This window comes from Rhipicephalus microplus, chromosome 1 (assembly GCF_043290135.1).
Source record: "Rhipicephalus microplus isolate Deutch F79 chromosome 1, USDA_Rmic, whole genome shotgun sequence".
NCBI lineage: Eukaryota > Metazoa > Arthropoda > Arachnida > Ixodida > Ixodidae > Rhipicephalus > Rhipicephalus microplus.
The window spans coordinates 188946417-188957722 of NC_134700.1; positions in this window are offsets into that span (position 1 = coordinate 188946417).

Sequence of the window (11306 nt, forward strand, 5' to 3'; positions counted from 1 at the left end):
GTATGCCTTAAATCAGCGCCCGCTCAGCATGGCAGGCTCTGATGCTATCCCACGTTCGCGCCTAACAATAATTCAGGGACGTTTATTTTCTTTTTGTAAGCGGCCCATTACACACTTTTCTGTCTGTTCGAAAAAAAAACAGAGAAAGACGTGCGGAGAAAACGGGCACAAAGTTCAATATCCGCGTATACTGAGTTCCACTCCTATAACACCGGAAACTGCGCTCTGGGGGCGGCGGTATCGCAGTTCCTTCCGCTCGTTCCAACCGCGGCCTTCGGGAGAAACCCTTGCTTTTCTGTTATAACGGAGTGCAGGGAAATGGATTTGTGAAGGGGCCACGCGCTTTCATTCTGTGTTATGCCTTTCAAAAGTGGTTTTGTTTGTTTAATTTGGAGTGTTCTTTGCTTGCAGTGTTTCTTTTTTTTTTTTTGCCTCTGCTGCCTGAAAAGTTACTGTAGCTGCCATTCTAGCCACTCTAGCCGCTCTAGCCACTAATTGCCTTGTCAGGTAAGATTACATGTACTGCTTTACTGAAACTATTATTATTATTATTATTATTATTATTGTCATCATCATCATCACCACCACCACGATTGGACGTACGCAGAACTTGTACAAATAAGGTTTATGCAAATTAGAAAACTATAGCACATTACCTACACCAAATCTTACGGCCCTATGCTCACGCATCACTTAGACACCTCCCAAAGGAGATTCTACGCGGAATTTTTTTTTTCTGTAACTTCGTTGGAGTTCGCGAACAACGGCAATAATTAGTCCCTCTCCATTTATACCCTTGCCTTCTTCCCTTTGAAGAAGGATAAATTAAGATCTTAAATACCTAAGCATTCCTTTAGCGACTAAAAAAAATATCCGCCCACTTTTTCGTGGTGCGTGATGACCACTATGAAAAATAAATGTATAAAACAAAGTAAATCTTTCCTGTGGTGCAGGGCATCGAACCCAAAACCCCACCCTCCGATGAGGAATGTTTCAGCTGTCTAAGCACCAGCTTTATTTTGTTTATGATGGTGCTTGCTGCAATGTGTGCTGAAAATATTGTGCGCATTGTATCGCACAGAGTTAGAACCACGGAGTTACGATAAGCGCACAAGCTCTCAAAAGGATACACTCGAAGCAAACATAAAATACACTATTTCAAGAAGAGATATTCATCATGTGTTTGAAAGAAAAAGTGCCGCCACATCCACGAAGTGAATGATGATGAGTGGGTGAAGCTCCGGAGGTAAACCTGGTAAACCTTGAATCCTCCGTACATTTTGCCCACTCGATTTTATTGCAACGCTCCCCCTAGCGTACGTCGCCGCACTATATCGAACGATGACACGCGCCATATGTGGCATCATTCCTATTTTATAACACCTCGCATCTTTCATAATCAACTACACGTACCGCCGTCTAGTTTATAACATCTTGCATCTTTTGGACGGACGGACGGACGGACGGACGGACGGATGGATGGATGGATGGATGGATGGATGGATGGATGGATGGATGGATGGATGGATGGATGGACGGACGGATGGACAGATGGATGGATGGATATGGCTGTACCCTTTAGATCGGGCGGTGGCTAGCGTAATACTTAATGCCGTCAGCTACAAGTACCGCCATCTAGTGAACACTGCAAGAACTGAACGAGAGGTGGCTACATACAGGGGACGCACAGCCCACGCCTTAAGGAGCTTCGCTCCTGAAAGTGGTAAGCCTAAGCAACTACCCAGTGGGCTTTCCGTCAGGTTTAACGTCAAGTTCGTCATACTATATAAGCACCCAATATGCGAAAAGTCGCTTCTATAAAATATGTTCTTGAAGAAATGGTCGGTCCTGCGTTGAGGTTGCGCATACGTGTCTTCACGTGTAGGCTTGCAACACGTGAATGTACGTCAAGGGCGCTGGTCACCCGACGCACACAAATGTCAAGAGAGAACATTTTTTTCTCTGAAGGTCACGTTGAGTATGGTCAGTGGAATGAAGTCCATGTCTATAGGACAAGATATCAAGCCGTCATAGAGGACGGTACACTCTGGAAACATTTAAAATTTGGGAAAATTGAATGTCAAACTGATGGGCGTGTGCAGGGTTCTCCATCGGGTGCGAGGGAAAGAGGTGGTTGCAAATTCGACAACAGCCCTTCTTCGGGTGGGAAGAAGGCGTGCACAGCACCCCTGCGCAAAGACATGGGGCAGATTTGGTGCCCCCTTTCATGTGATTAGGGAGAGCCTGCTTTCCTTCCCGTATCATTTAACCTTCGTGTGCATGCCTATGGCCGAATGATAGTTCCGGTTATCACAGGATGAGAGTGTTGTGGGGCCGTTCAAAGCACTCACGAACGCTGGGAAAACGACAAATGCGCTACGATGATGCGGCTCGAAAAGAAAGCCGTGAGAGAGGGTGCAATCAAGGAAGTTTAAAGCTATACCTAGGATAAAATTTTTACGCATCGCAAAGACAACACCGAAACGGATTTCTGCGTGAGTTTTTCATTCACTCCTTCATTCATTGGTACGGCTATTAGGGATTCCTTTGCCTGCCAGTTGCTTGTCGAGGAACTTGTAGAAGATATTTGAACGCTATCATTTTAAACAGTTTATATTGTAGTCGTTTGCTTAAAGGATCGAAAGGAAAGCTTATTTTTTTATAATATTGTCCATTGTTTAGGTTACAAGTAGAGCTATTTTGGGTAGGCAGCCGGCTCTGAAATGTAACCAGTTGGAGCAGGAAGGCTTCAGTTCACATGACTTGAGTTGTGTGGGCCCCACGACTTTCGCTTCACCAGTTACGCCAAATATTCAAGGCGTATAGCGGTATTGTAGATGGCTGTATACGATAAATAGTACCAGGGACCGCTGATTACTTTCCCATAGTAGAGTACCTCGGAGTCCTGCTCTAAATTGTCGAACATTTGTTCTAAACACATTGCATCTTGTTAGTTAAATTTGGGAGATCTTAGCCCTCTCGCATAATAGAGTCAATAGCACTGTAAATCGCCAACCATTTTCCTAAATGCACTCAACTACGAGTTTTCATGAATACTTGGGACCGCACTCTGCTTTCTCAGAGTTGAGTTCAAATTATAGCCTAACTCATTCATCTTTTGTTCTCGATACATATTGTACTCAAAAGAGTCAGCTCTAGGACGGCTCTCTGCTCTTTCAAGTGAGTATACGCATTGTATACTCTCAAGCGTCCACCATAGATTAAGCCGGGTGCCTTAGGTACACGTAAATATAGCGACTTTCTTACGCTTGAGAAAATACGATACTAGAACATATAACAAATACCTCACTGAAGTTTGCGGCGTCCTGTATCAGAGTGCTTCCTACATCAAATGAATGAGTTCTTTTTTTTAATGCGAAGCATTTCTTAGCGAACTTCGGTGACTTTGAACGTATCTATCTATCTATCTATCTATCTATCTATCTATCTATCTATCTATCTATCTATCTATCTATCTATCTATCTATCTATCTATCTATCTATCTATCTATCTATCTATCTATCTATCCATCTATCTAGCCGCCTACGACTTCTAGCTCTCCTGACCGTTTCGTTAATTGTATCAACACCAAATTTGGTATGGCATAATGTGACTGTATGAGAAGCATAACTGACTAGTCATAACATGGCTATCATGATATGTATGTCATAAATGTCATAATTTAGATTTCATGGTCTTGCTGCTCTTGCGGTGGTTTCGTTCACATGACATGTTGCAAAATTGTCGTGGTATGACATGACTACATGGTGAACACAAGTGACAGACCCTAACAGGGAAATCATGGTGCATGTCATCAAAGGCATGAGTCATGACTACACGTCACGCTTATGGTATGCTCGCAGTCGTTTCGCTAGCTTCACATATACCAAGTTACGTCTTACAGGAAATCAATGGATGGCGAAGGTATGCGACCGTTGTAAACATCATAATCATGAGATGCGTGTTATGTAACAACATGGCTACATGCCACGCTCATGATGCGCTCGCGGCCATTTCGCTCGCTTCACATACACCAAATTTGGTATTACGTGACGCGAACAGATGACATATGTAAGTGACACGTCTGAACATGATAATCATGACATGCGTGTCATGTAACAACATGACTACATGCCACAATCACGATGCGCTCGTGGCCGTTTCGCTAGCTTGCCATATGCTAAATTTGGTATTACGTCACGTGAATGAACGGCGAAGGTATGTTACTGGTGTGAACAGGATAATCATGAGATGCGTGTCATGTAATATTATGACTACGTGGCACACTCAAGGCGCCAAAACATTTCGACGTGACCCGGCGTGCGTGCGCGCCAGCGTTCGTTTCGTCGCGTCATGCCGGCGATGCTACGCCAGGCGCCGATCTGCAGGCGCACGCCACGCTGTATTGCTTTGACGCATGCGCGTTTGAGCGCGCCCGGCGTCCTACCGTCACGAAGCTAAGCAGACGCGTTACTGGCAGGTAATATAGAGTTTTAGTACTGCGGAATGGTGCTACGTACGCATCGCGCAAGCACTTTGCGTTACGTGGCGTCGTTTGCCACTAATCGGCTTTTAGTACACCGAAGTACCCGCATACGTAACGAGCGTGAAGCGTGTTGTACCATCTGGTAGATCAAAGTAGAAGCACGTTTTGTTGACAGCCAAAGTGAGCCAATGCAAGTGTTATAGCCAGATTATGGCCATATTTTAAGCCACAGAGCGAGTCGGTGCTTGCCATTTTGCAAAACGAAGTCTCGCGCTTTCGCGAGCTTGTTCGAGAGCGGCGCGATCACCTCATACGTACGCACGCACGCATCTCATGCGTGCGTACGTAGCGGTTGCGTACGTAACGCGATACGTGCGCGTTGCGGTCTGCGCATGCGCACTACACAGAACGTGGCGTCCTTACGTACGCAACGCCGCCACGTACGCAGCGTACGCAGTACTAAAACTCTCTAATGTCGTCGGCGCGAAATGCAGCATGTCTCATTTCGCGCCGGTTGCCGCCGGGCCTCGCCGGGCCTCGCCGACAGACGCTGGTCGTGCCTAGCGCCATACTATAAGTGCTCGCGTTTTGCTAGCGTAGCCTCGCTGCGCCCAGGGTGCGCGGGCCGCAACGTGACGTGCGCTTGCCACCGTTTCGCTAGCTTCACATATACGAAGTTTGGTATTACGGGACGTGAATGCACGACGAAGGTATGTAACACGTCCAAATGTAATAATCATCAGATGAAAGTCATGTATAGAATAGGTTACCTCCGCCTCGTAATGGTGTGCTGATTTTAAAGTGAAATGTCGACCTTTCTCAGTCGTGCTTCGCATATCAGCGACTCCCACTGTACGTGGGATCTGCCTATTGTTTTTAATTTATCGCGTAGAACACGCGGATCCGATCGTGTGACTACCTTCATAAGCGGTAGAAGTCACGCAATTCTGCTCTATAGCCTCCGCTTCATAAGCGGTAGAAGTCACGCAATTCTGCTCTATAGCCTCCGCTTCATTACCAGGAAGAGTTCTCCGCAGCTGTGCTAGCCTCCCGGCAAGCAACACTGGTTAGGGTTGCTATGTTAAGGCGAAATCCTTTAACGTCTCATACTCTTGAACATCTGTCCGTCCGTCCATCCATCCGTGCGTCCGTCCGTGCCCTGGAACGGTTTCAGCTGCGGCCATACAACACCCCCTAGACAACACCCCCTAGGTGGTGTTGGGCCATACCCGTCACACTCTCAACAATCACGTGATAGTAAAGTGGTGCATATCAACAGTTTCACCGCCACAGCTGTGTCCGCTCTCTCTTATACTCTCTCATCAATTACGTGGTTGCTGAGGGGGACTAAGAAACAACAAAAACAAAAACATCTAAAGAAACAGGCGTAACGTATAGTTATTCGAATGTCCACAGGCTTTCACTGAAGACACTTTGGAATTCAAAAAGTGTCCAATTTTTTTTTTCGGTACATCTTAACGCTTTTCCGTGGTATGGACTACAAGGTACTCTTAATCAATCATTTTGTCGAAACACAAAAACTACTTACTACTATCTCATAATCATCTACATAGCAATCTATATCCGCTATAGGCACGTCAAAAAAAAACGTACATTTGTTACGTTATCTCCGAGGACACATACCCCTTTGTTCAGATACCAAACGGTGGCAGAGGACTAGATAGGTGACGCTTAAGTGCCTGACAACTTACCACAAACAGGGTGCCTCTATTCCAGCGCTGCTTCCCCTCTGCAGAAGGATGCTGGCACCGAGGCACTTTTCGACAGCTCCGAAGGCATAGCGAGTGGCTGCGAAGTGAACCTGGCTATTTGCAGCAAGGTTACGTTCCGACTTAGGGATAGCTGATTAACCTTTAAGTGTGGCGCACTTTAAGGTCGCGGGTGGCCATCTTACATCATCTGTCACGTGCTGTCATCTACTATCATCTCACGTTGTTGCTTGGCGACCCGCAGGTAAAATGATGAATATATAGCATATCCATGTATAGTTTAATATATCAAGTAGGTATGAAAGAAAATGGAGACCGAGAAGTGATCTCACGCTGAGCAGAGAAATAAAAATGAGATAACGTACAGCATAGCATATAACCAAGCACGACGTCACGCAAAGAAAACCTTGTATGGAACAGCCATGTATGGAATATAGCCCCGTATAGTGTATACTGTCATGTCATCGGCGGGCGCCACTTCAGTGCACAGCTTCTGGGCAGCTAGGACCTCGCTTTGGAAGAGCGTGACAACAATTTGAAGCAATGATCAAGGACACATTCACAAACGTAAATATCTGTATCTATGCTGTAGCATTTGTACCACACGTTTAACGAAATATATTTTTGCGCAAAACAAACATGTTTACTTTTAAAATCCCAAAAGGTGAAATAAGGTTACTGCTCCACGTTTTTCTGCGGACAGCTTCGAGTATTCAGTAACCTAGTCCACGTAACATTTCTCTGGAGTACAGTGCATATTTGGGAATATATATGACTTTCTCTGATGCTTCAGCTACACTTAGAAGCGCTAGCAGTGTAAAATTTTCGTGCATTTAGTTAGAACAGTTTTGATGACCTTCATGCTTTCAAAACCTAGGCCTTCACTGTGTGCTAAAGCATTTGCTTATGAGCTTAATTGAGAGGGAATTTTGTATCCTTGTTGATGGGTGGTAAACAAAATGCCGGTTTTAATAATAGGTCTTTTGTTCCCGACATCTAATTTGTGTGCAGTGGAAGTTGAACTAATGGAAGGCTTCATGTTCAACTTCAACAAGCTATCAAACACGAAGTGTTGCTGCGATCAAAAAACTTAACCAAGATACCAGGATATTATCAGAGAAATTCTTTTTTCTGTTGCTGTGCGTGCAATTGTTTTAAAGGCTGGAGATTATGTGGTGAAACCTGACTTAAAAATTAGGCGCCCTTCATAAACTTTTATGGATATTAACGACGCATAGTGCTACAGTTCAGGCAAAGCACGCAAACTATAACGAAACAGTCAATCCGAGTATACACATACTGCTACAGTAATTTATGGAACCATTAAAAGATAAGACTGCCCCGCCGCGGTGGTCTAGTGGCTATAAGGTACTCGGCTGCTCACCCGCAGGTCGCGGGTTTGAATCCCGGCTGCGGCGGCTGCATTTCCGATGGAGGTGGAAATGTTGTAGGTCCGTGTGCTCAGATTTGGGTGCACTTTAGAGAACCCCAGGTGATCGAAATTTCCGCAGCCCTCTACTACGGCGTCTCTCATAATCGTATGGTGGTCTTGAGACGTTAAACCCCACATATCAAAGATAAGACTGGCGTTAAAGAGCTCGTACTTGCATTAAGTATTATTACTATATATCTTAGTGAACAGCAAAATAAGCTGTTTCACTGAACTTGTCAATGTGGTCACGCTGTATTCTCAAACAGTAGAATAAAACTATGCGCAGTTTGAGCCAGTCTTATTATTGGCAGTGGTACGTCTATAGCAACGACTTCACCCACACTACACTCTCCACTATGCCCGACTGATTGTAAAAGCAGTGAGAGCTGCTTCTTAGGTATTGCAGCGCACACTCTTGTAAGTGTGACGTTCTACAAAAATTTGGTAGTTCAATCCACAAGCGATATAGTTCTATCCGATATTCTCATCAAATTTATCAGCCTCCTCCTTCCTATCAGCGGATAAATTAATTCGGTTGAACTGGAGACTTCTGTAGACCCGCGCCAGGCACGGCCATTCCGATTTCAGGGTCTTGTATACCGTTAAAAGGAAGAACATAACTGGCAAACGGCACTTCCAATTCTACAAGAGCGATGAGCGAGGACTATACCCATTGAGATGAAGCTATTTTTCCTCTTTTTTGTGATGGTTTATGGATACGTAAGACCCTGAAATCGGAGTAGCATCGCCTCCCGGACAGTAAGAAGAAATGACAACAGTAAAGTCACAACTTGAGATGTTTGTATATATATATATATATATATATATATATATATATATATATATATATATATATATATATATATATATATATATATATATATATATATATATATATATATATATATATATATATATATACTAGGCACAAGTCCACGCATGTATTGCAAAGCCACATGAATCATGTCTTGCTTAATAGTAAACTGGCTTTATATCTATTAGAGGGATTTATGGACTACCCACACCATTTTCGCTGAATCTAATAAAGAAAAAGCTTCACCTATTTTACGCCTGCGCTGGTAAACGTGCTTGAATCTTATAATGGCCAGATTTTTCTGACCTACAACTCTTTTCTACTCGCGAGTGACTAAGCGATAGGTTCGCGCCACATCGTAGAAAAAGTATAAATGCACTCTTGGTACCCATCCTTTTGCTACCGTCACACTTATTCTGGGCCTCGAACGAATTCCTCACGCCACGGAATCCTTCGAATAGGAGAGGAAGGACAGTCGCTTCTTTCGACAGATTTTTTCCTCGAGTCCTGCAGCAATTTATGCGAAGCCTGTCATATTTAGGTACACAATGAGTCACACGTGCCGACAACCCACATGTCCCCTCCCAGCTACGTGACCTGTGCAGAATAAGCGATATATACGCCAGCACAATGGCCTCAATAAAATATGGAGCCCGCATGTATGCGCACGTTCGCCCTGAGCTTCAGTATCTTGTACCAAGGCCCCCAGCTCTGTCGCGGCTTCAAGAGTAGGACATCGTTCACATGCGGTTTATTGCACCGTTCACCAGAACGACTGTTCGCGGCTTCGGCGTAGCCTTCATTATTTTCCACTCTTTCTCGCTTTTGACTGGCGCACCAGAAACCATACGTAGACGCTTGTTTTTTTATCGCGATTTCTGTAACACACGCGCAGGCCGATTTCCGGACCCAGCTGCTGCCAGCTATACGGCGTCGCCGGTTGAGACTGGTTGTTTCTCGACGGCGGCTTTATTGGCTCACTTGTCATCCTGCATGTGACAGTGCGTGTCGCACGGGACCTATGTGCGTAGTTTTCGGAGCTGTGCGGGCGACGAGGACGTGCCGAGGGTTTTTCCCGCGGGTGGGTCGACAGCCTCTCGTCACAGCAAGTTATCAGAAGGCCACAGAGGTCGCGTCACACGCATCTCGACTGTCGCTGTAGGACCGAAAAGAAAAAAAAACTGCACTTTTGGCAATACAACTGGAGATCCCAAACGCGATATAATTTGCTATACGCATACATTTGTCTTTTATTTCAGATTTATGTACCACTTCAATTTTGATACATTATAACTTCTGGACACACTAGACCAGTGGGTGGTTAATTCGAATCTTAATCAGCAACAGAAGATGCATGTCACAATACAATGTAGCGTGCGATGAAAGACAAGAGTGGGGAGCATTATCAGCCTTATGACGTAACAAGTGTCACTTACGTTGTCTTCCAACGCTCGCCACATAGACGGCCAAATAGACAGCTACCCATTTTAAGTCTCAATCCGATTCTCACGTAGCTGGCAAAGTACGCAGCTTCGGGAAGACCACATTGGAGACAAATAGGGTGCAGGTTTTCCTTGCTTTTCAAACAAGATGGCACCTCAGCAGAATGCTCGGATCTCGCCGGTAGTAGGATCGTCTGTCCACAAGTAAACGCTTCTTTTTTACACTTAATGTAAGCCACGTTCAGTTTTTCAGTTTTTCATAGGCTGTACATGAAAGAAGTTTAAGAGGTAATATTTCTGTGTTTTTTTGCTCGGTTTCCTCTTGTCGACGCGGGGTGCCGTTACGTAGCGCAGACGTATGTATACGATGCTGTCTAGAATTGAAACGCAGTCTTACACGCCGAGAGGGTCGCTTATTCGGCGATTTCGAACACATCTCGATATTTGTGTGTGTGTGTGTGTGCGCGTGCGTGTGTGTGTGTGTGTGCGTGCGTGTGTGCGTGCGTGCGTGCGTGTGTGTGTGCGTGTGCGCGCGTGTGTGTGTGTGTGTGTGTGTGTGCGTGCGTGCGTGCACGCGCGCGTTCGCGCGTGGGCGCAATTACACGATTCCGCAACAAAAGTCGGCAATAGGTAAAACCACCTATACTCCCTCCGACTTAGCAAACATAGAAACGTTATAAAAGAATGCCTTACAGCAATCACATTTATAACACAATATAGTTAGTCAGTACCATCATGAAACGTCAGGACACGGGAGGGGGGGGGGGGGATGAAAGGCGACACAGGGCGAAGTGCTGACTTCGAAAAAATTGCTTTCTTCGAAATCAACATGTTGATGTATACCCTCCTAGCTCACGCATGCGCGCAGAGTCACCGCAAAGCAGATTCGTGCCGAAGCATCAACGAGAGTTACGCTCTGCTACCTTGATGCCTGCGTTGGCACGCATGTGTCAGGAATTAAAAACTTCTCGTAAGATAAATCGTCGATAAAGTCCTGGTGTACGAATCACCCGCAATGCAATTTCTTCCTGACTCGATTATATCTTTCGTAGTCTTCCTACAGCTTTTCCCGACGATGATTCAATGGCTGAAAAGTCACTTCACCCGCAGTTCCAACACTCAAACTTCCGGCGGCGGTGTTTTGCAAATTGTTGAGATGCTCCCACTCATTCGCCAGTCTGACCCACGTACTTTTTTTCGCAAGACGATGAAAAATAGCAGCTCACTCATTCGTTACAACAAACAGTCTGTTGTATTTTGTTTGGCACCTTATTTTTGGCGGAATTTTAACTAATGCTACGTATAAGCGCCCATTGAAGGAACTTCGGACGCAAGTAACTTCTCGGGCCACGTAGCACCGGGGGACGAAACGTAGGAATACCATAAGAGAATTATGGGGGC